The sequence below is a fragment of the Parasteatoda tepidariorum genome, chromosome 5 (assembly GCF_043381705.1).
Source record: "Parasteatoda tepidariorum isolate YZ-2023 chromosome 5, CAS_Ptep_4.0, whole genome shotgun sequence".
Taxonomy (NCBI): domain Eukaryota; kingdom Metazoa; phylum Arthropoda; class Arachnida; order Araneae; family Theridiidae; genus Parasteatoda; species Parasteatoda tepidariorum.
In genome coordinates, this window is record NC_092208.1 from 34,048,880 (window position 1) to 34,075,128 (window position 26,249).

General features: G+C 29.9%; 1 protein-coding gene across 2 annotated transcripts in view; it reads right to left on the reverse strand.

Moving 5' to 3' along the window:
* Positions 1-25,755, reverse strand: part of LOC107436151 (speckle type BTB/POZ protein) — a 48,261-nt gene extending 22,506 nt beyond the window's left edge. The window contains exon 1 of one of the 2 annotated variants that reach the window (XM_016047741.3): positions 25,562-25,755. The gene's annotated coding sequence lies outside the window, so the exon portion shown is untranslated. Of the gene's footprint in view, positions 1-5,204; positions 5,484-25,561 lie in introns of those variants that run through there. The other variant, XM_071181273.1, reaches the window with a different exon arrangement.
* Positions 25,756-26,249: the final 494 nt, after the last annotated feature.

A 26,249-nucleotide genomic window follows, 5' to 3' on the forward strand; every position in this document is an offset into this window, starting at 1 on the left:
ACGTCTGTAAGCTACTTGAACATAGTTGCAGACCAGGTTCACCCATTCATGGCAACAGTTTTTCCTGAGGGGGATGGTGTTTACCATCAGGATAATGCACCATGTCATAAGGGTCGAATCGTCGAGGAACATTCCAGTGACTTTCAAGTCATGTCTTGGCCTTGCGGCGGCGGGTGCTAGCAGTTTTGAGGGCTAAAGGTGGTCCTACATGTTATTAGCAGGGCGGTCATAATGTGATGGCTCTTCGGTGTGTATATTCAGTGTTGTGTTTTTTCTCTCCCTTCTGGGGCAGGTCAGAGAAATGCATCTCTATTTGTGCTTCGTTAACTCTATATGTTTATACTTAGGTTTCTACAGAGATTTTTAATTATTTACAGAAACGTTAATCAGATAATTTATACTTTATTTTATAACTGGAGCTGAACAGTAGACCTAATGCTGAGTTAATGAATAACAGAGTTCAACTCGGTAGCCTTGTAATTTTGAGCCCAACCCAGAAGAGAAAGGAAGTCCTGGATCACTCATTGGGACGTGGAGGACTATGATGGAACTATACCTCATTTGTGTCACGAGGAGAGGAAACCTCCAAGGTTACCCTGATGGCAAGGTAACTCATGATCCGTCTACCTCTGAGGATATTTTATGTTAGCATTGTGGTCAGTGCGAGCAGGGTGCGGTATTCGTATCGACCAGCCATCGCTGACATTCGACCCCGGGTCACCTCATTGGCAGGTGAGAAGTCTATCCTCTGGAATGTGACGTTTCAGTCTACCTCGGGTTTTTAGAACTGGTAAATGATAAGGGATGATAAGGTAGTGATGATAAGGTGCAGTAAAATACTCTAGGAATAACCAAAAATTACAATTGACGGAAAATATACTAGAAGCCTAAAATGTATTGAACTTACAAATTATTTTTGATTGCTGGAATATTTTATTTTTCAGCCTAAATGATTCAATATTAAGAAATTTTTTATAGTATAAAGATGAAAATATTGATGTCCTGGTAAAAACTTTTTTCTACTTAGAAGTACAAAGTAAGTAATTTAATATTAATGTTAGGATTCGTTGCTAATTTTAATTTTTTTCATGACTGTACAACTGTTATTTTGACATTAAAATACACTGATTCCCCAAGACTTCATAAAATATAATGATGCTATTAATCTGCAAAATTTATTATTTAAATTAGCCTAGATTACGAGACGGGGTGCTACGCATAATAACCGTACACTTTGTAAAAACAAATACAACACAACAAATGCACACAAAGTAGTACATTTTTTTTAGTACAGCTAATTAACCTAACTCTACTTTCATAATAGATTCAATATATTTTTTAGATGTTATGTTAATTTTTAACTATTAAATTATTTTTAGTTAGATATATTGTTTAAGAATAATAAAAAAGCAATAAATACAGTTATGATATTTGACATAGGGGAGAGTAGTATAAAAATCGGGTTGCGATTTTCCAATCCAGCGGCTTTTAACGACACCCTCCCCTGTTTGGCATTTTCTTAAATAAAAAATAACTTGATTTTCAACTTTTAGTTCAGGTAACAAATTTTAAAAGAACTAAAAGTTTTCATTATATTTGCTACCAGCTACAGTCAAGAGAAAATTCTCCAAGAGAGAGAGTAAGTCGTTAAAAATCACTGGATTGTAAATTAGCAACCTAGTTCTTAAAGTATCCTTTTTTTCTCTTAAGAAACTCCTTGAATACAATTGCTAAAGTTCTTATTTTTATGATAAAATAACCTTTTAGATCCAAAAACAAAACAAAAAAACTTAATGTAAAAATGCTATATTTTGAATGATAAAAGAGTTATTTTTTGGATGTATGCTAAATCCCTGTAATTTCCAACCCGATTGGGTAAAACTAGGTATTAGTATACTTATTTATCGAATAAATTTGAGTGTGCTCAGGAGTAATAAAAAACATTGTTTAACTGAAATATTTATTTACAGTATTATGACAAGTAAATTTGATTCATCTTGGTACCTACAAGCGACGTCAAGCGTGGGTGTTTATCCTGATTGGTTGCTGAAGCGTGGTACTTTTGTATGATATGATTCAAAAATAAGTTTTGATTAAAAATTTGATCCGAAAATTGATTCAGCGTGATAATAAACCAAACCTAAACCTTTAACATTAACATACCGTCTTGTTTGTACACAACCATCTGATTTCAATGATTTTTTTCTTGAGTTGCAGGTACCCATTTGTATGCATAGCAATTTGTTTGCTCCAGATATGTATTTCTTGTATATACATGCCAAGCAGTTTTTAAATTTTTCCCAGATTAAAAATATTGCTTCAGAATAGTTTGTTTTTCAAACATTATGTAGATTAATCAATTTTCATTCAGCTTCAACAAATTGTAAATAAAAATTTAAAATCATTTTTTTATATTAAAAAAAGCGTTATTTGAAGAATTTCTTGTTAAAATTGTTTTATTTATTTTACTTCTTAATTTAAATAGTTATTTTAAATCGTTCATTAGTCTTTAATCCTAATCTGCTCACAACTTTCTAATCCCTCTTTAAAATTGAGAGCTTACTTAATATTTAAGATGATATTAAGATGATTAATGAGTAAGAGCTTTACTGGATTAACAGCGCGTTTCTGTTCCCTTAAATTAACATGATATTTATTTTTCGATACATAAGAAATGAACAAATCAACAAGTTTGTTGACAAAATCAATCAATTAAATAATAATACAAAGAACCAAATGATTCAAAATATTATATTAGTTATATTAATATTATATATCTGCAGATTAGCTAGGTAATTTACAACACAGTAACGGCTTACGAGCTTTAACGGTAATCGAGATATTAACAATAGACACTCAATTTGATACCCCGGAGGGAGCTTCGACTCCTGGAAGGGTCACCCAAACAGGACAGGTTAAAGGAGAGACACCAAAACAAGTCTTCTAGTTGGGGTTGAGCATAGGGTTAACTACTCTATCCTGTAACAAAATCCCAGTTCAGAAATCCTAAGGAGTTTTATCAGGATGAATTTCATCCCAGACGTCTTGGCAAGAATTTAGACTTGAGAATAGGAACTTGACACGAAGGCACTCTTTACAATTGTAGCCCTTAAAAAATCTGATCGAGAGAATGATGGTGACCCAGACAAGAAGCTGACTTTTGGAAAGTTTACATGCAACCAAAAAAAAAAAAAAAAGAAGAAGAAGAAAGACTGAGAATCAGATGAATTGATGCTGTAAAGAAAAGATCTTAAAACTATGGCCATCAATAGATGGAGAAACCTAGCATATGATCGTGCTAGGTGGGGTGGCTCTGACCTGTACTAAGCTGTCGTGCTGATGGAATTTGTGACTTCACTACGAGATCTTATAATACATATAATTGATAATCCATAATGAGAATTGGTGAGAGCTGACAAATAGGTAGAACCTTCAAGTTTCTTTCTTTTTGTCTTAAAGTTTTTAATGGCAAGATCAACACAATCTTCATTTTCACCCTAGGAAATACAGTTACTAAAATTTAAATACACTCTCTGGAGTTTGTTTCAATTTTGCATTTGAACCAATCATATTTTTAGTGCCATTTGCTTTGTTAACTTGAAATTAATTTCACGGAAGTTTTTTTTTACATTGAATTCGGTACAATGCCATGTACGGTGCTTATATTGCTAGCACAATCTAGATTTTCACCTTGGAAATACAATTACTAGAATTTAAATACACTCTCTGGAGTTTGTTTCAATTTTACATTTTGCTTTTGCACCAATCATATTTTTAGTGCCATTTGCTTTGTTAACTTGAAACTAGTTTCACGGAAGTTTTTTTTCACATTGAATTCGGTACGGTGCGTATATTGCTAGAAACTGCATGCAAACCGTGAGTTAAAAGAGTACTATACATAAAATAATTACACATGAAGTAATTACACAAAAAACGTAATGCAAATCCTATGAAATAAAAATATAAAAAAAGCACAGCATCGAAATAGCTTTTGAATTTTGGTTTAAATTCTGTAATTATGATGTTTCAATTTCAAACCCTATTCAAGTTTGAAGATCATATTTCAACAAATATAAATACAATTTCAAATCAACAATTTGATTTTAAAGATTGAACATAAATTAATACTGAAATGTGAATGAATTGAAATTTTTTGAGTCATTAATATATGGGAAAATTATTGAATACTGTCGAAACTCGTTGTAAGAGTTGAAAATAAAATTAAGGAGTCTTTATATGTATCAGAAAGCCATTTTTCATGAGGAAACTAAAAAATACATTTCATTTTATTAAAGAATTAAAGTTATTCAAAATATATGTAAAATGAAAACTATATTAACAAAAATACTTCGAATTCACAATCATTGCAGATAAGTTATTTAATTTTTACCATAATTAAAATCAATTACAATTCTCAAAATCGAGCCAGAAAATAAAGTTTTCTTAAAAATAATTAATGTTAAAAGAATAAGTTCATGTAATTCACGTTATTTTTTCTGTAAAATTGCAAAGTGCAATCAATTTTAAGTAATATATTCAATAAATGTAATATTGCATGCAGCATAAATATTTATTATCTTTGTACTAAAAAAAAATATTTTATAATTGTGATTATTTAAATTAAAATTTTGAAATTTTTGCCATACCTGTAATTAAAACTACAAAATAAAAGTTAATTATTTCATGCTTACATCAAACGTATTACAATTAGAGGATGTACTAAATTTTTTAATGGGATTTATCGATTTTTAAGAGAATGATTATGATATTTCATTAAAAAATTATTTCTAAAAATGATCATTGCTGAAAAAGCAAATATCACTAAGAAGCCAGTTTTAAACTCTTTTTAGAAATTACTTTTCAAGAAAAATATTGTTATCAATTTTGCAATTTTAATTCAGCATGACTTGTTACATTTGTTCGTGAATTATACTTTAAATAAAATTCTTTATGTAATATGAATAAAAATCATATTGTGTTTTAACAATTTGAACGGCTTTAAACTTTTAGAGCTCAATTCAATTTCTAATATTTTTCTAAAAGTGATTGTGAAGTTCTTATCTACCATCAGCCTGTTGCTTAACAGCCACACAACCCCTCTAGACAAATAATGTCCATTACCCATCATTCAATCAATGAAAGGATTCAAAAACTTTTTCTTAGTTGAGATCAACCACTTATCCAAAACAGATCTTACTACTAACCTGTCAATGATAACCTGTAACCCTTTTCATCAACATCCCAAACCTCATTGTTGACATCCGCGTTGGTGACAACATGGAGGACCCCTTTCCATCAATCCCGAATCCCTCACTCGGATTCAGTCCGCTCTTGATTCCTCTTCTATTGTAATCTTCTGCATCCAGGGATCGGATAGGGACTTGGATCTTCAGAATCCTGAAACTCCAAAAGGGATACTATCTTCTATCTCATCTCTGAAACTTCCACTGTGGATGCTATTCGAGTGCGGGAGGAGGCAGGATGGATCTTAGATGATGTGCGCATGCGTCGTCACCCACGCGTTATTCTGCAGGCGGGGAAATTCCGAAAGAGGGAGGGAGGTAAGTCTTGTGTCTGGCAGTGAAGAAAAAAATAAGGGGGCTGAAAGGTTGGCGGGGATAGGATAGAATTGGTCAGGCGTTGGCGGGATTCCTTATGAATGGGGCAAAACGTTTCCTTCTAGCTTCAATCAATGCATGAATGAAAAGGTAGGTAGGAGACAATAGAAGGGAACTTACAAGCACCATAAAATATTTACTTTTGCGGCCACAGAATGTGAGACACCACGTGGTTCAATTTTTATTAGGTGTCAATTTTCTGAAGTATTTAAATATCATTCAGGGCAAAGGCAAGAATTATTTTTATCTTTTTATTTCATCAAGTTCGGAGTTCTCCCCTAAAGAATAACTAGGATCATGATATTCATTAATAAAATAAGCACAATGCGCAAAATTAAAAAAAACCTACCACCCAAAATAACGTTTGATATAATCATTGTATCTTTACGTTCTAGGACTCAATCTTAATGGTTTGGTAATACTAATTAATTAGCTGATCTTAATACTAATTAATTAGTGAGGACCATATTTTAGTTACGATATCAGTTACGTTAAGAAATCAGTTACGAAATCAGATGCAAAAAAGTACTTTGCATCTGATTGAAAATTGAACAAAATTGATCGAATAGTTCCTGAGAAATCGAATTTAAAAAAAAAAGCCAGATATTTAGATTTCGATTTCTTATTAACAATTCGTAGAATTATTGAATTTTAAGCAACTGACTTTTTTTAAATTAAATTTCTCAGGAACTATTCGACCAATTTTGTTCAAATTTTTAATTTTGTCACATAAAATTAAATTCCTTAAGATAATATAAAAATTTGTCTTCCTTGCAATTCAAAGTTTTTTTGACTATTCTTAAACAAAATAGTAAAAAATAATAATAAATAATTATTTTTAAAAAATGTTTGTGTGCAACTATCTTTGGATCAACGAATTTTATAATTGAGTGCAAAACTTATATCATTAGGCTAAAACAATTTCGCCTAAAAAGTTCTCGAGATACTATACTTTGAAATACGCCAAAAGTAAAATAAACTTTAAGGGGTCCGAACTTTGGATCACTTTCCGGACCAAACTATGGGGATCATATTTCCCAGATTGTGGCTATCATCTATATTCTTGGCATCAGAAATCCAAATCCATCGAATAAAAGGCCCGTTTATTTAGAGAATGTAGGTACTTAAAATAACGTGTGCATTAACTAATTAGCATATGTCAAGTGACCTCCTCAAAGCATTTAGATTGAATATTTGTACTATCAGACCATTAGATCAAAAGATATTTAAATTGTTTCGGTTATTTTTTGCGCTCTGTACACTTAAAATTATCAAACTTGGCTGTACTGAGTAATTTTTGCAAGAGTAAAGACTACGTTTTTCGACACTTAATTATTGCTAATCTTTAGTTCGAAAAGAAATCTAAAATGATAAATAAATTCAAAAAGAGAAAGTATGCTATTTTCGGTACTTTATTCCCCTTTTTTATTTTTATTTATTCTTTATTCACGTTAGTTAGATTTACTTTAATATACTTTATCTTCATTCGGATTTAAAATAATGCATATAATAGTATAATTCACATTTATTTTAAAATTTGTTGCTCCAAATTGAAATCTTCTGTTGTTTTATAATAGCACCTAAAGCGAAGTTAATCAGGAAAATCTTTTCCGTTAAGTAAGTGAATTTATTTCTGATTTTTCTCCCTATATTTCGAAGTTCAGATATGTTTTCTTCGCGCTGCAAGTTTAAGGATCTTTTGATTTCCCATAAGCTTTTTGCGTCCTACTAACCGCAACCGATACCTTAGTGAATAAATAAATTAATCGATTATCAGAAAAACTCTTACAAAAAAGGTGAATTGAAAAAGAAAAAAAAAGATTGACCACCGTCAAAGAGGCACGGTTGCTAGGGACGAAAAAGAAACTGTTTTTAGTTGCGGAGTAGGAAAAGATATCCAAGGAAATTGGTAAGAAAGTGAACGAAGATCGGGAAATGTTGACAAGCTTTTAAAAAGTGATTTCTTCAATCCAGCTGTATTGATTAAATTTATCTAGGATTTCATCAAGATTTCAGTTTTGATTTTCATCATTTTAAAATAAATGCTACACTGAATTAACAAAGTTTGCCTTTATTTTCATATTAGTTCTTATAGTCCAAGAAACAATTTAATGAAAATGGATAATATTTTTTTTTAATAATCAGCTTTGAACAGCGGACCCAATTTTGGGGTTAACGACAGCTAATGTTCACGTAGCCTTGTAATTTTGAACCCAATCCAGAAGACAAGGGAACTCCTGGATCAAGTATTGGGAGAAATTTGCCTTCGTGTTGGACTTTTTGATGGAATTAGCCCACATTTGTGTTACATAAAGAGGGAAAACATGAAATCCTTCGATGGCAAAGGGGATTTTAACCCATGATCCGTCTACCACTGCACTATTTTGTGCAGCACTGTGGTCGGTGAGAGTTGGGTGCAAAATTCGTATCAACCTGCCACCGCTGCGTTTCGAATATAAGTCACCTGATTGGAAAGTGAAAAGAGGACTTTTATTTTACGAACAACATTAAGACATTGGATTTGTGGCTACAAAAAATTAACTCCATAGCTTTCCATTTTGAACACAACCCACAAAACAATAGAAGTCCAGAACGAAGCATTGGAACAGCTTAACCTATGTAAAGTACTTTTGAGTGAATTTAACTTGTATTTGCGGAGGTAAATGGTGGTAAAAACCACGGAATTTCTTGTACGGTTACGCCAATGACCTAGATACTCTTACCCCAGGAGACTTTGCCCATCCGCCATGTGATTCAGCTGCTCTACGCCATTCAGAAAACAAAATATTTTAAGATAAAATTGAAAATTACTATTAGTCTGTTGGTCAGAGTGCGCTACATTGTGGTGCGTTACGTAAACATAACAGCTTTGAATTTATTTTCTTAATTGAAAGACAACATGAAAATTAATGCTTTAAAATATTTTATGCACTAGCTATGAGGAGGATGCAGAAACTAGCAATAACGAAACACATTTTCGACCGCTCTCCTGACTAAATTATTGGAACCGTATTTTCCAGATTATGGTTAATCTCCATATTTTGAGGGTCAAAAATCTGAATCCATCAAAAAAAGTTATATTTATTCAGAGGTAATGCGTATTTTTATCTGATTTCGTAATCCAAAATATTGCTTTAGTAAATAAAATAAAATCAAGTCATGCAAATATACGTTTATTTTTATTTCTTTTAAAATCTTTATTTCTAGGTTTACTTAAATAAACGATAATCAATTCTTGGATATTTAAGAACCATTTTAAAATGAACTACTTTAACGCAATTAAAATTGTTATAAGTAATTTTTTTAAAACATTCTGAAAAATAAAGCGATTTCTATAATTTTAAGAAAAATCTTATTATCCAATTGAAAAACACGGCATATGCTCTAATTCCAATTGAACAAAGGCTTTGCTCTCTTATTCTTCGAAAAATGTTTAACGACAAAAAATGACACTAATTAGTTTATCTATGAAGTCATGCAAAGGAAAAAGGTTAAGAAGTTCATCCACTTCAATTTCTTCTTTTTTTTTACTCAATCCAATGGTTTTAGTTCGAGTACTTCACTGCCTTGTATCTCTTTCAAAGGGGAAAACACTTTTACAGAAATACTTTTACGTCTGCGTCGGAAAAGAACGCCAGTTTCTCCAATGGAGAAATACAATCAGTCTAGACTCCATCATATGCAGTTTAAATCAGTTACTTAATTAAAAAAATAGTTGTAATTTTTTTTATAAAAAAATGTTAACTTAATGAAAACAATTTTGTAATTTTTTTTAAAAACTGCCCAATTTTTATATATTTATTTTTATAAGAACAAAATTTATAACTAACTGACATCTCTAATTCGAACCTTTGATTAAGAGACCACTGGAAATAATTTTATATATATANTATGTATATATTATTATTATTATTATTATTATTATTATTTAAAGACGTATAATACACATAAAAGTCAATAAAGTTTACTTTTCGGTTCAGTATAATGCTGGAATTATAAATTTAGGACCCATATATACATTTTTTCTCAAAATAAAATTAGTTTTCTAATCAAATATCAGAATCAAGCAAAATATTAATATAAATTTGAACAAAACCACAGTGAATGGGAGTAAAATATCATTAAATTTTTTATAAATTTGACAGATTTATGTGAATCATATGAAAACACAAATATAACATACACGTTTTTTTTTTTTTTTTTTTTTTTTTTTTNTCTTTTTTTTTTTTTCTTTTTTTGAAATTTCCATGAGCAGTTTGTCAAATCAGTCTTACACGAAGAATGAAATTACTTGGAAAATAATCGACTACAATCAATATTCTTGATAAATCAGTAAATAAAACTGAAAGTTTTTTCGCAATTAAGAAGGCTATCATCAGTTTGCCAGCTCAATCCGAAAAAAAAAGATTGAACGATTGAAAAAAAGATTGATTGATTATAACTTAGGTAGTCAATGTTCACTATCACTATTAGAAAATTAAAACAGTTCATATCTTCAGAAATAATGCAAATAAATAAGTAAACTAAATAATTATGTATAAAGCTGGAGTCTTTTGTTATTGTGATTATCACTTTTAGCAAAAATGAAATCACAATTTACCTATGTTTTCTAAAATTTGCGGACATTCAAAAACGTCAACAACACATACTCCGGCCTGTTGCCAACCATGAATAGAGTAAAAACATTTGGTAATCTTTGAAAAACATTGGTGTAATCTTTGTCAAATATTGATGTTAAAATTTAAATACAGCCTAAAAGGTAAGTATGAGCACTCCAATCAGTATTTACTTGAAATAAAGTAGTCATTCATACAATTTTTAGAGTTTTTTCAACATCTAAAAACTTTATAACTGTGTACAAAGAGTTTCTGATAAGCTGAATTGAGTTTAGAGTTAAGTGAAAGAATAAAAATAACTTTCAATAGTATTTCTGACTGCTTTCTTAAGCCAATTACTCAGACTATACTTTCCAAATTCAAAGTACCTCTTATATTTTGTGAGCTCATAGCACGAGTCCATCGGCTGTTATCATGTGTCGTATCTCATGTATCGTCGTATCGTATTCTCATGCATCTCTATTGATGAAGTAGAAATCTTTAATTTGAATTAGCCTCTTACGGCAAGATGAAGTCGCATTATATGATTGAGCAAAGTCGTTTGCAGAAAAGAAACTTTAAAGAATTCGTATGTTTAAAATTCAGCTTTTCAGGAACTTAAGGGGGAAATACAACCTATTTCGCTCAAATTTTATATTTTGCCATGATAAATTACATTCTTCAAAATGATGCAAAATTTTTAGGCTGAACAATTAAATATTTTTCTACTATTATTAAATAAGATAATACATATTTACAAAAAGTTATGTTTTGCGTAAAATTATCTTTGGATAAACGAATTTTAAAATTGTGTGCAAAAATGCTTCAATTGGTTTCTCAAGATATGCAGGAAGTAAAATTTCCATTAAGAGGTCCAAACTTTGAACCACTCTCCCGACCAAACTATTGAGACAGTATTGCGGCTACCCCCTATATTTTAGAGGTTAAAAATTCGAATCCGTCGAAAGAAGGTGTATTATACAGAGAAAGTACGTTTTTTTTTTCGTCTGTTCTCGTAGCTTAAAATATTGTCTACACTAATTAATTAGTATATTTAAGATCCTTCTCTCAAGCCATTGAAATTAATTCCTAAAACGTGAATATTCGATCATTAGAACAAAAATTATTCAGGAGGATCCGTTTTTTTTTTCTGTTCATTGAACATTTTTTTACTAATATGCTTTTTACGTATCAACTTCAGTCATATTCATTTTTCCCTTTTATTATTTTACACTTACCAGAAAAATAAATAGTTTCTCCAAACAAAAACATTCCTTTCATTACGAAATTAAAGTAGTAAATATTTTACCTATTTATTTCGTATAAGCAGGTACTGAGAAATTTAAAACTATTTAATTAAGTATAATTCCATTAAGACATCAGCCAATCAATGCCTTAGTTCGAAAATTGATTAGTTTTTAGCTCAAAGATTGATCATAGTATCAGTTAAATGAGCTACTTTAGATTGATAATCAATTTCATTCTCCGAATTGAAAGCATTTTAATTTGACTAAATCCTATATTTTGTGACCCTGATTTTTAAAGAGTATTTTGTTTCATGAGCTTATTTAAGTAAGCCTATCCACTTAACTGATTGTAATAGAGAAAAGAAAAGATGTGAAAGAATTTCCATTTGAAATCGTCAACTAAATTATCTGGGATTTAGCTACGATTAAGTCTTTTTCCTTTATCAAATTGTTAATTTGTTATTCCAGGAATAGGATATTTAGGATATTTGAAACGAATCTAGAATAAAAATAATTGGACTAAAATTAGAATAAGCTCTGTTAGTGTCTGTTAGTGAAATCACTATTGATTATACTTCTTTCGAAAAAATTATTTTAGAATATGACGATTTTCCAAGAAAAATCTTTATTTATAGAAACATCACTGTGTGTATTTCATTAAATATTGCTCATTAGATATTTAATTTAATTTGTTATATATTATTTAATGATTATTAATTCTTGTTCAATTTTGATTAATGCCAAACAGATCGTAATTTAGCAGTACTATCATTTAAAAATAGTTATTATAGATTGATCAATTTCATCGAATTAAAAGGATCTTAATTGAACCAAAACTTCTACTTTGTATCTTGGAATTTATTTTATTTCATTCTATTTATTTTATTTTATATTATATTATTTTATTTTATTTAACTTAATTCTGTTCTGTTATTTTTTATTCTGTTCCATTCTATTCGATTTTAATTTTGAGCTAAATTCTAAATTTCTAAAACTGATTTAAATAGATAATCGAGAAGGCGTGAAAGAACATCTATATCAAATCATTAACCAAATTATTTGAGACCTAGCGATGATTAAGTTTTTTTTCAACCAAATGTGAATTAAAGTAAGATGTTTGTCTTAAATCTTAATGGTTTCGCAAAAAAAAATCTAAGTAAGCTTCACTTGCTTAGCCCGTTATTTCCCTTACTACTTTTGCAATAATTCATTTTAGCATACTGTATTTTCTCTAAAGCAGCTATTATTTAAATAACTGAGAGATTCCGTCCCCTGCTCACCAACCCCTCAAATGGCCCCTTATATATCTCTATATTTTTTTTTTCAAAAATTCGATACTTATTAAAAAAAAAGATCGTTTTGTTTTGTTTATAAAATATATAATTATTATAATTTTATGCAAAAAAACATTTTGTCAATAAGTAAATTGTTACAAAATAAACGATTCTTGGGTTTTAAATTTAATCAAACGTACTTGAAAATAATATTGAAACTGAGAATAAAGAATGCATGACATAATACGAAATAGGGGCAATTCCATATGTGACGGAATGATATTTTGACTTGAAAAATAACATTTCATTTAAGTTTCTATGTATCTAATTTAAAGTAAACATTGTTTTTTCTCATGCATATCATTATTATTGGTATAATGCGATTCATAAACTAAAAAAAGGGATTTTCTATCTTTTTTATTTTTAATTTTACGAACTTTTTATTTGTGTGACGGAATGACATTTTGGCAACCAAGCTTTTGGCATGCTGCTTAAAGCTGGTAGTTTCTGTAAATTTTGCAGCTATTATTTTTCTGAACTGTCTTTTACTTTCAGTATAATATGTAAGCAATGTAAAATCTGAATTTGGAAAATTAACCTCAGGTTGGCTAGCAGTAATTAGCATCTATTTGCTGTGACGGAATGACCGTGACAGAATGACAAAAAGTTTAGTGGAAGAAAGCTTTCATTTAAAAAAATTTTTATTAATATGTAAATGATAAAAAGAATGTAACAGATAAACAGGATTAATGTGTATGTAACCGATGAACAGAATTAGTAAAAATTTCAACAATTTGAAAATTAGCTTGTCTCTGAAGAGGTTTTATATCTAACTTGCCAATTACACATCTTATCTTCTTTCTGAAGAAATTTATGCATAAATCAATTTTTGCCCCGTCTTCTTTTTAGTACTTTAACATCTAAATGGTCTATCAAAGTAATTTGAGCCACATATAAATGTTCTTTTTCTGAAATATGAGACAGTGATTAAAGAGTCTCCTCAGTCATGTTTTCCTCTTCAAAACAGTGGCCTTCTTTCAAATCATATACTTGGTTTTGGTTAAAATTAGAAAACATTCCAATTTTGATGATTCACTTCTCAACTACATGAACTTCTAGTGCACGTCTCTTGTCTCTGGCAATGCTGCTGTAACAAGTGACCAGCTGAAGTAATTCTCTTTTGCCCTCTCTTAACCCCTTGGGGACGGGTGATTCAGAAAAGCATTCGTACAAAATCAGAATCAGGATGTAATTAAATAAAAAACGGTAACTTAAATGTAGTCGTTTCTAATTTGACAGACTTACTTTGCTTTAATTTTATTGTTAGTTTAATCACATATATAATCAATGTTAATTCAAGGTATAACTAAATAGTTTTATTTTTAACAAAGTAATGGTGAATTAAATAAATCAAACAATTATAACTCCGCCCACAAGTAAACTGCTAAAGAATTACTTTGATTACCAGTTTTATCCTTTTGCCCTGATCGATACGGTTTTATACTGGCACGTATTTGTGACAGTCGGCGCGAAAGGGTTAAATAGAATAGCTGGACAAAAACAAACTTCAACAATTTGTTGCTTCGACTTTATGAAATCATAAAATTCTTTTGCATATTAGGTGCCGTTTTAAAGCATCCAACTCCTTGTTTGGCTTTTTAAAACAACCTCACATTTACGTGGTATTTATAGGTGCATGTGTTGTGAGGTATTAATGAAATACACTTAACAAAAATGAAACACACTTTACATCATTATCTGCTTTTTTAAACAAATGAAAAGCCTCTTTTAGTGCACTCTTCGTTACTCTGTCAGAGTTTGTATTATGACTGAATCCTTCATACCACCTGGGGACTTGTAACTAACATCATCTTGACAGTTAAATTTTTTAACCAAAATAAACAGCTTATCGACATTCACTTAATTTAGTTTCTTTTGAGTTGAATGTTAAATACTTCTCACATTAAGACTGGATTAATTTTTTAAACTTTATTGTTGATTTTGGAAGTGAGTGTACAACTTTTTTTACGGCTTTACCAAGATTTGTAGGGGGAATTTAAATTATTTGTATGTGAAGAGGTTGGTAGAATTAGATTTTTTCTTTGTTTACACAATCTCTGCACAACATCTAAGCTTTTAAGTTCAGCTTTTGTGGCGGAAGCCTTCTTATCTGCTTTTCTGTCTCTGGCTTTTTTTTCCCCATCGTATTATGGGGATCTTGTTCCTTTTCAATATTCTATCTGTCTTTCAACAGTTGTTTTAGCCATTAGGTTAATTGAAAAATAAATAATTCTATAATTTTTAATAGGCTTTTCAAGGACTCGTTTTGTCATTCTATCGCCGAGGATGTGTCATTCCGTCACATTAATTATTGGAAGTTAATAATCAAATGCATAAAATTTTATAATCTCTCATTGATTCCTATGCCATATCTGCTTTATATTCCAAAATATACACATTTTCATTTTGAAATTTAGTTGCTGTTTAAAAAAAATACTAAAACATGTGACGGAATGACACAAAAAAAGTTACTTTTATTTTATATATTAAACTTAAAATGACTTAAAGACTATGTTTTAAATGTTTAAATTTTGTACTATATGCATAATTTTATCAAAATATTGCAAAAGGAAGATACATTCATTTTATTTTATAAGTGTTATTCAAGAAAACAATTTCAGCACAAATGTGAACTATTCACTTGTCAGCCATGTGATTACTTTAGAATACTACTAGATTCAAAAAACTTAAAATTATCAAAAATGAAACATGAATAAGTAAACTTTGGCTATTTCTGAACATATTTTTAAAATCAAAATATGCAATTCATAAAAAAAAAATTTCTCTTAAAAGTTGACACTTTCATGGAATTGTCCGAGAAGTAACTGTACTTGTTAACAATCTATAACGATAACTTAATATTATTGTATAACAGTACAAATTGCAATCGATTTTTCTCATTACATCTAAATTTGTAGAAAATATCGGTATAAATTATTTATATCAGATAACATCTCATCGCTTTCTTTTATTTCTCCTATTCTATTAATCCATCTATTTTTTGACATCAGGTCAAGCACAAACTAACATAGTATTGTTTTCGAGAGAAATAAATTTTTCGACAACAATGAATAAATAATCATTATTTGAATAAAAAAAAGTTTAAAAGAATCCAGAAAAAACACGCAAAATTGTAATAACTTTTGAAGAAATTGAAATTTTGAAGGAAAAAAAATCGCGTTAACTGTAAAATTTACCACTTCGAATTTCAACTCGGGAGTTGCATTCTTATTGTTTTGAGAGCGGCCCGTTCGGTCTTTATTCCTCAAAATTTAACAGTTGATAATTCTCAAAGTAATTAACAAATATTACGTTTTATTTTATTCCATTGTATTCTCTGCTTATTTTTCCACACTTTTTTGTAATTTCAAGTTGTCCGATTTCAAGTTTCCCTATTTAAGTTCGTAATTTCAAATTCAGTTTTGATTGACCATATTTTTTTCGCACCGTTATTTTGCAACAAATGTATAAAATCTATCATGTCTTGTGTAATGAATGATTAAACATATCCTTCATGGCTTCAAAATCATGCATTAAGCAATCTTCCTCCAGTTTTCAATGCTAATTTTATATTTTTTAGTAATTAATATTCATCAAGTTTTTACTCTTAATTTTTCCTATTCGAAGCAGTGTCTTATTAAGTATCAACAACTTCATGTTATTTACTATTCAAAGCTTAAATTAATGAAAATAATAAACTGGTTATTTAAAACTTTGCTTCACCTCATTTCTCTACATCAGTAGAAAGAAAATAAAAATTTATTAATTCTATTTCTCTTTTCCAATATGCAATAACGTATCTAATCAGTGCATGTACTTAAAAATCAACTCTTTTCTTTCCGAAACATATGCATTCTGGTATCGCAATGGACTAAAAATCAAAACAAACGAACGCTTTAAAAAAATAAAAAACTTGTTAAAGCTTAATAATGTATTTAATTACTTATTTCACTTCAAGTCGAAGGCAAAAAAATAATTTCGAAATGTAATTTTATAAAGACTCCGAAACGCGTCTTAAGCGCCTAATTACATTTCTTTTTTCTTCAGTTTGACCTTATTTTTATTTCAAGCAGTTCTTTAGCAACATATTACATAAAAGCTACCATATCTAAAATAATGAATGATTAGGAAAATACTTCAGGGCGTTTGAAAACACTCACCATGGAAAATTACTTTCCACCGAAAAGAGTATTACGTAAGCTTCCATTCCCGAGTCTCAATTTGATTGGCAGGGCAGAGGAAATGAAATCCAGGAAGAACCTAGAAGCAAAATAAAGACGCTTGGAGATCTAGGCAGAAAATTTCATAAGCTCTTCTGACGAAAGGGTTTCTCGGGTCTTTAATTTCCATTTCAACCTTCATTTGCCATGGTTCTCTATTTTCATCGTCTTCGTGCCCTGAAGGAGTTGTGCATGTAATACTCCTTCAACTATTCACCGCGGCCGCTCCGAGGGGCGTAATCTCACGGGGATGAACAGGAATCAGGATGCTGGTAGAGGTGTGGGGAATTCCTGTTATTTCGGCAATTCTCGGGACATGTTTTTGATGGCGTAGTTTCGTTGCAATTACGCGTTGTTTACGGCTCGTTACGCTCACCGAGCTCTTGTTTATCTGTTAATAGAATTAATTTCACCGCTAAATAACCGTTAGTTTCGTTTAAATCATTTGCAAACTACATAAAATGTCTAACCGTTTAATGAGATGGAATATTTTCTGACATTTGCAACCGTTTAAAAGTTTAATGAAATCTTTTTGGGTCTAATGTTCATTACTTAATTTGACATTCTAGTTTATTTGAATTAAAATTTAACTGCATAAAAGTAGTTACTAAAAGTTTAATCATCGGTTTTAAGTTTTTTAAAATTGTCGGTTTTAAATTTTTTATTAAAATTGGCAATGCTTAATCTCTTGGGGTTGAACAGGAATGGTGGAGTTATGGGGAATTTCTGTTATTGTGGCAATTTTCGGTACATATTTTTGATGGCGTAATTTCGTTGCAATTACGCGTTGTTTACGGCTCGTTAACGCTCACCGAGCTCTTGTTTATCTGTTAATATAATTGATTATTATCGGTAAATAAGTGTAAGTTTCGTTTAAATCAGTTGCAATCTCCATAAAATGTCTACTCGTTTAATGCCATGGGATATTTTCTGACATTTCTGCAACCACAAATCTTTTTGTTCTAATGCTCAATTATAATGTTCATTATTTCATATTCTGTATTTATTTGATTTAATATTATAATTTAATTCAATTTAATTTCGCATTCTGTATTTATTTCATTTAAAATTTAACCATAGAAAAATATTTATTAAAGATTGAATCATCAATTATAAGTTTTTGATTACAGTCAGTTTTATATTTTTATTTATTCTTTTATGCATAATACTATTTTTTACAAACAGCACCAACTATAAGTAGCTTTTTAAGGTTTAATTTTTCTACAAAACATAAAAAGTTAATTAGAGCGTCTTACTGTTTTGTGTGCATCACATCATCTATAATCACACCAATGAAGAAAAAAAAACAGATATCTTCAGCTTTTATCAACATTAAATTAATTAAAATTATATCACCGTTTTTTAGAAAAGTATTTATTCATTCCATATTTAAGTGTATTTACCATTAATATTTAATCACCATTTCTACTTAATATCGTTCTCTGCTTTTATTATACAAATTTTTTTTAAGTTTTCAAAATTAAGAACTAAAAACTAAACATCTTGTTCTTTCATTACATTATATATTATTATTATTTATTATTATTAGCCAGCATTTTGAAATAAAGATATTTAATTACAGTTTTAGAATTATTAAATGGTAAAAAATGTTTTATTCAATTTCATGATCTCTCTTTCTTTTTTTTAAATCTATTTTTAGCCCAAGAAGAATGTAATAAAAAAATGACACAAAATAACTATTTTAGATCATAAAGCAACGCTAAAAATTATTTTACCGTTCTATATTGCTTAAAAATATCTTAAGCGAAAATTTTTTGACCAGGTTTGATAATAACAAAAGAAATTTTAAAAAAAAGTTTATGTATGATGCGATATTGTAAACTCTGCAAAATTAATATGTTCAAATTTTACCTCAATAGAATCAGATACTGAGTTCGTTTAACACAATAAGAAAAAATAATGGATTTTATAATTGAATAATTTTTTTTTCAATTTCGATGCAACAATTTGTTACCATCAAAAAATATAAAATGGAGGTTGAAGAGCCAAGTGAGTAGGGATGATTTTGTAGAGACCCGTTAGTACTGTTATGCTTTTAATATTTACAGAAATATTTGAAATTTTAATTGGAACTTAGAAAATAAATATTTGCGAACTTTTTGACATAGGACTGCAATGTACATGCGATGGCAATAGAAATTAGCAAAAAAAGAAAGAGAAAATACAAAACAAATGTGAATTCGTATTAAGTTTTTTTCAACCTTCTTGTAAAGCTCACATAGTCTTCAAAATTTTAAAAAAGTGGTAAAAATACAATGATGAATCTCGATCATTTAATCATATGGGCCCACCATTATACGTTTTATTTTATTTAAATTAAATAAAACTGTTTAAAATTAATGTTCAACCAGATTACATGTTAAAATGATGTTGAGAACCAAACCATCGAGGATCACATAAACATTAAGCTAGGATGATTAGATTAAAAAAGAAACTCTGTGTTAAGTTCAGTAACAAATATGACCAGCTCAGCATACCAAATTTCAATCAAGCGGCCTGTATAGCTGCCCGTATGGTATTTTTTCCCTACAATTTTAGCAGTTAATAATTTTCGAACTATTTACTCAATGTTAAATTTCTTTTATTCATTGTACTCTCTGTACATTTTTCTACACTACGCAGTTGCAAATTTCAAAGTTTCATAGGTTTTGCACAGCAAAACAAAATGTATTGTTATGTTAAACACCCAAAACAGTGTCAGCGAATTTTAATATAGAAAGAAATAAATTATACCATTTTTGCGACGTGAGACGAAATTTTCATGCTAAACCAGAGACAGAACAAGTTTGCATTCTGTAAAAGTGTTCTCACCTTCTCATAAGATTCAGGACAGTAAAGATCGCATTTTATAGAGTTCTCCTCATGCCAGGAAATTGCATAGGTTCAAAATTTTGCCTTAATAATTTTTAAAAGCCTTAAATAATTTTTTAAAGCCTGCATATTGTGTAGTGAAAAATAGCGCAAAAATGCTTCGCATTAATTAAGTTATGTTAAGACAATTTTTTTTACTTTTAAGGAAATCATATCATTTTTGCGACGTAAGACAAAACTTTCATGCTATAGCAATTAAAACCAGAAACAGAACAAGTTAGGTTTCTGTGTAAGTGTTTTCACCTTCTCATAAGATTCAGGACAGTAAAGATCGCTTTTTATAGAGTTCCCCTCATGCCCGAAACAGCATATGGTTCAAAATTTTTACAAGCCTTGTATAATCTTTTAAAGCCAGCATATTGTGCAATAGAAAGTAGCACAGAGATGTTTCGCGTTTATTAAGTTACGTTAAAAAAATTATTTTTGAGTAAATTATACCATTTTTGCGACGTAAGATGAAATCTTAATGCGATAGCAATTTAAACCAAAAACAGAACAAGTTTGCATTATGTAGAAGCGTTTTCAACTTCTTGTAATATTTAGGACAGCAAAAATCACATTTTATAGGATTGTGCTCATCCCAGTATTCTACAAGAGTTCAAAATTTTTAAGATCCTAGACTAGATATTTTTGAAGTTAGCATAAGCATGTTTCGTTTTTATTTAATGAAATACCTGCAAGCGACGTAGTGTGTGGTATCTCGATCCGGAATAGTTGTTGAAACATGGTATTTGTTTACGTTAGCAGTTGTTCTTTCCATTCCATTTCGAGTAAGCCAAGCCCGACAAATATCAATTCCCTTAAGTGAAACATTCTATATTCTTTCGCAAAGATTCTTCAACAAATATTTAAATTCATCCACTACATATTTCTTACTTAACACAAAGCCAGGCTCAAATCCACCTGGAACATAAACTAATTATGCATCGAAGTTGCCAGGTACATGAAACAAAAATATATCACGGTTACAGTAATACAAATAAATAAACAATAAATCTAAGTTAAGTAAAAGACGTAGACGAGAAATAATTTTGATGTTCAACAAATTTGATGTGCGATACGGCACTATATTTAATTAACTTCACGTTAATTTACATTCTAATTTGTGTGGAGAAACTCAACTCAACTTTAACACACCATTTTGCTCATAAGTCACATGTGTCGGTATCTGTGATCTACTTCTTCAAGAAGTGCAAGTACCCAATTACATTAAAATAGCTATTATTTTTAACTTGATGTTATATGAATGCAAATAATAAAATCTTGTAATTTATATTTTCTTATAAACGCCTTTCATTTGAAAGAATCTGAAAAACTAATTGCTACTGTTGAGAATTAATCGGTAATAATTTGGAAATTATTTAAATACTAAACCGACATGAGATCAATTCACGATTGCTAGAACTTAAGTCGTTTGCCTATGCAACATCACTATTTACAAGGCTCTTGCGGGTCAAACAAATTTCGAAAAGTGGTAGCGAAAATGAAAGAATGTCGATTTATTTAATTACATTTATATTGGATTTTCGATCCCTACTAACTGTTATTTTTTAAAGGAAATATATCTATACGATTATGGTGCTTTATCACATCTTTAAGCGTTAACTCTTTGACCTAGAATTAAACATATTTTTCATACTTTCTTCATTATTTTGTATCAATTTAGGTCAAAATAAGTAAAAAATATTATATTTACCATTTTAATAATTGTATATGATTATGAAATACAGCATTAAACACAGGGATGCATAAAGGTGAAATCTTTTCTGCATAAAGGTGAAATCTTCTAAAACACGGCTCACTTCCAAAAAATAATTTTGCAAATTTGCAGTTATTTAGATCTGCAGAGAAACATTTATTCGTATTTGAAATTTCTTTAATTTACAAAATCAATTATTGATAAATTTTTGAATATGAATGAAAAGAATTAATTAAGCTTAAGTTTGAAATTTTTTTCATCATACATACTCAAAAATGTATCATTATTTGTATTTGCAAAATACAGAAATTTCAATATTGTTTCTAATAATTTGTTTCTAAATAACTGCGAATAAGTGCAAATAAGAAAATTATAGTTTGGGAGTGAGGCGTGTATGAAATATTTTATCTTTAACGCTGAAAAAGGCACTGGCGTTTTAAGCTGTATTTCATAACCATACACTATTGAGAAGCTAAATATAATATTTTTCACCTACTTTGAACTAAATCAGTGCATAAGGAATAAAGGATGAAAAATATGTCTGATAAAGATCCTGCGTCAATGGGTTAAGAAAAATTGTTCTTTTTTATTCGTTTACTTTAAATGAAAATATTCCGATTTTTTTTAGCATGATACATGATTTAAAAAAAAGCTGAAACACTGATTACCAGCGACAATACTTTAAGCGCCACTGGGACTTCTCAATCTCTGGTGACTAATATTATAATAAACGATCATATGAGTAAATAATATTTAAGGAGTCTTAAAGTAAGAATAAATTTGAAAAAATCAGTTTTAGAATGTACAAAAGCATCAGGAATTTGTCAAAATTCAATTTTGGCTTCAATATTTGGAATGAAGCTTTGGACAGAGGATAGAAATAAAAATAAATAAAAATTTGGATAGCGAAAAACTTCCTCACTTAAAGATTTGAAGAAACTAATTAAAATTCTATTCTGTCATTACATAACTGTCTTAACTTGCTACTTCTAAAGCAAAATTGCAATGGATAAGCCCCAAATATACTAAAAGGAGCCTTGAATAAAGATAGAAATAAAATTTTGGATCGAGAAAAACTTCCCCCACTTAAAGATTTAAAAAATATTAATCAAAGTTCTATTTGGTCATTACGTAACTTGTCGTAACTTGCTGCTTCCAAAGCAAAATTCCATGGGTTTCTAATAAATCCCAAATTTGATTTGAAGGTTATTCATATTTTTATTATCAACTAAAAAATGATAATGCGATTTTGTTAACGTTTTCATTGCTTTTTAGCGCTCATTTGCAAATGAACTAATTTTTAAAAAATATCGTTGTCTTCTTCTATAGACTAGTAAGTAATGCAAGCAAAATATAAGTCTGTGGCTTATTTGTGCATAAAAATTTTTTAAGAGATCTTCGCAGTAGAAAATGTGTATTAAAATACTTCTTAACTGCACGTCTTTAGTGTATTTCTTAAACTAAATGCAAACATGGAGCTCATCTACTACTCTATTTTTTACTTTCGCTGCAAACGCTGTCTTAAAAGGAGTATTAATAATCCTGCTATTGGAAAATTACATTTTTTTTTAATGCTCATAACAATCAAAATTAAGACTCACGTCAGTATGGCGACATGATGACAAATGTCGCCAAATGTTCTACAAATGTTCTACAAATGTCACTAAAATCATACGCAAGGGTGACAAATTTGTCCCCTTGAAATATGCCTGGAATTTACAAAATGTAATAAAGAAAAATAGCCATGCATTTAAAAGAAAAATGATTGTATTAATTTTATTATTCAACACGTGGTATGGAATTCAGATGTGTGGTAATCAAATGGAATAGCAGAAAGAACTAAAACAAAAAATTTTGAAATAAAGGTTTAAATTTCGAATTTACATGTGCTGTGACTTGCATTTATGTAATGCCGGTATAATTGTTCATCATGTTTGCTCTTTTAGAATTGGGTATAATATAAAAAAAACACAACTACTTCCACTTAGTAGGAATAACATTTACCATGACGCAATGCTAAATTCTATGCCACTATCCACATAAATCAATTATTAATCAAAAATCGAATATCAATTACTTTTCTTTATAATGCAATAAAATCTGGCGAGCAGCTATTTAAACAATCAAACACTTCGTTTGTTTATTTGTGGCTTGAAGTTAGGCTCGCAGAAAATGCCGTTCATGGCTTAAATTTAGTAGGAATAACACAACCTGTGACGTAGCCTATAGTATACCCAATTGACTTCATTTAAAGTTCTAAAATGTTTTGATAATTAATTTTTAATATAATAATTTGTTAGTTCTTACTTTCTCTGTTTTCCTCATTTATTTATTTATCTGGTCTCAGCATTTTAATCTCTATGTCGAATCTATGTATTAATATTATTTTACCTTTTTTTTTTCATTTAATTTTAATAAATACTAATCTTTAATCATTGTGGGGTAATTAATTTCAGGATGTTACAAATGGCAATAATTTGTGATGTGTACTTTAACATAAATTATGTAATTTGGAAGTTTAGTTTTTTCTCAAATTTCTCTATATAACATAAAATCATAGAAGTCTGACCTCGTTTTCCATTGTTGTCGGGGCCTTTTTATTGGCTGGAAAATCACGTGGTAGGATCCAGTTTTCCCCCATTCATTTCCATATTGTTTAGGTTGTCATCAGCATAAAATTAACAAAAGTCGTAAAGGTATTGTTTTCTTTTAAATATTTTTGTATCCCTAATTTAAAGTTATTTTTCAGTACTGTTATTATTAGTGAAAATTTTAAATTATGGATGTGAACTCATCAAATTTGTTTGAACAATATAATGTATTAAGAATATAAATGTTATTTTAAAAAAATGATAATTAAAAAATCACTTCTGTTCACCAAGATATCTAAATGTTTATAATACTAATATATAGTAATATTTGGAGGTGGGAAGTAGAGACGCAAGAGCGTAAGTAAACAAAAATCCTTTTAGTACATACATGTTAAGTGAATATTTTTAATTTTAGTTGAAAAACTGTTTTCTGGCAAGAAAAAACAATTATTGCGAAGCAATCATCGGGGTTGGTGAGCAGTAGCGAACAGGGGGCTTTGCCCCCTAGTATCTACCATATTAAGTTTTTCGTCCACTAAATGAATACCAAGCTAGTCCTATTGGACCACTAATTTTGCATTTGCTGTCGTGAACCCTAGTCATTATGGTGAACTTTTCATATACATTACTACTCCGTGCTGCACGGTTTCCGCATGGGCTTGCACCCTAACGCCTGTTATGTCACCGCAGGCGAATATGACATCGCACAATATGATACGGTGTTACAATAAATATAATTGTTGGATATTCTAGAGTGATATGATACCGTTTATATTTGCTCCAACCGGAATATGGCTCATAAATTAAACCACATCATTTTATTTAACTTGTTTACATGATAATATGGTTCACCTTGAATGATAACATGGTTCGAATTAACACCTCATAAAAGATGCAACAAATTTGCACCCTGTTATGGTTTGAAGTACTGATATAATGGTACAACGTTGAACTGATATTTTTGTAAGTTTATGGAATTATATACAGTAAGATTAGTTGCTAAAGGATTTTACACATCTTTCTTTTTTATTGCTTTTGCAATAAACTTTTATTACTTAACCAATTTTTTTTAAAAAAAGAAAAAAATCTGAGATAGCCATAAAAATAAGGTACCAGACATTCACCAGACGGAAGGTCATTCAAGAGCCTTATTTCCTCCTGAAGAAAAGACCACTCTTAAATTAAGTTTGCATTTCCCATTTGTTCCAAATTTACAGATCATATTGCATATATTAGAATGCCTCATTCTTGTTTCCCAGAACATGCAATGCCTGCACATATCATATTTTTCAGAAACATGAGACATATGCAACAAGGAAAAAGGGCTGTTGAAAGTCTAGTTCTAGAAAGAAGGAATTGACTCACCAGAATGTCGTTTTGGAAAAGTGGGTTTTGTATCACAATCTTGGTTGCATCTTTACCATCCCGTATCATCTGCTGCAGAAAACAGATTATACGATGTTGCATTCGGGAGAGCAACAGGTGAACCTTCTCTTTATCCCGCTTTTTGGAGGGGGTGGCCGGGCGGTATAGAATCCTAGGAGTCCTCCACCTGTGGCTCCACTGTTAGTATCGATCTGTCTTCTCCGAGCTAAATATAGTAACACTACCTCCTGCAATAATAAATAGCAGAAGCGGTGGCGGGGTGGTTTCCCCCCAGTCAGTCAGAAATCGCCTATCCCCCTTTTCCCGATTCTTTCTATTCCTTCATCCGGGATTTTTGAAGCTTCGGAATCGCGCTAGCCGTTCCAATGAATTTCCCCTCTTGATAGGGATTTCTACTGAGTACTTCTCTCGGATTTTCGATTCATTAGACTTGATCCTGAATAGGAGGAAGGGCAAATTCTTCTTTTTCCTGGGACAAGGAAATGGTAACAAAAAGACTTATAGTAACAAAACGATGAATTATTAAAAGAAAAGAGCCACGCTTATTGTTATAAATTGGAAATATGTTACTCAACTTTAAAAGATATTTGACTAATTCCCTGAAAATACGAAACTTTGTAGAAAAAAAAATTTATAGTAAAATTTTTTATTGCAATAGCTGAGCTTA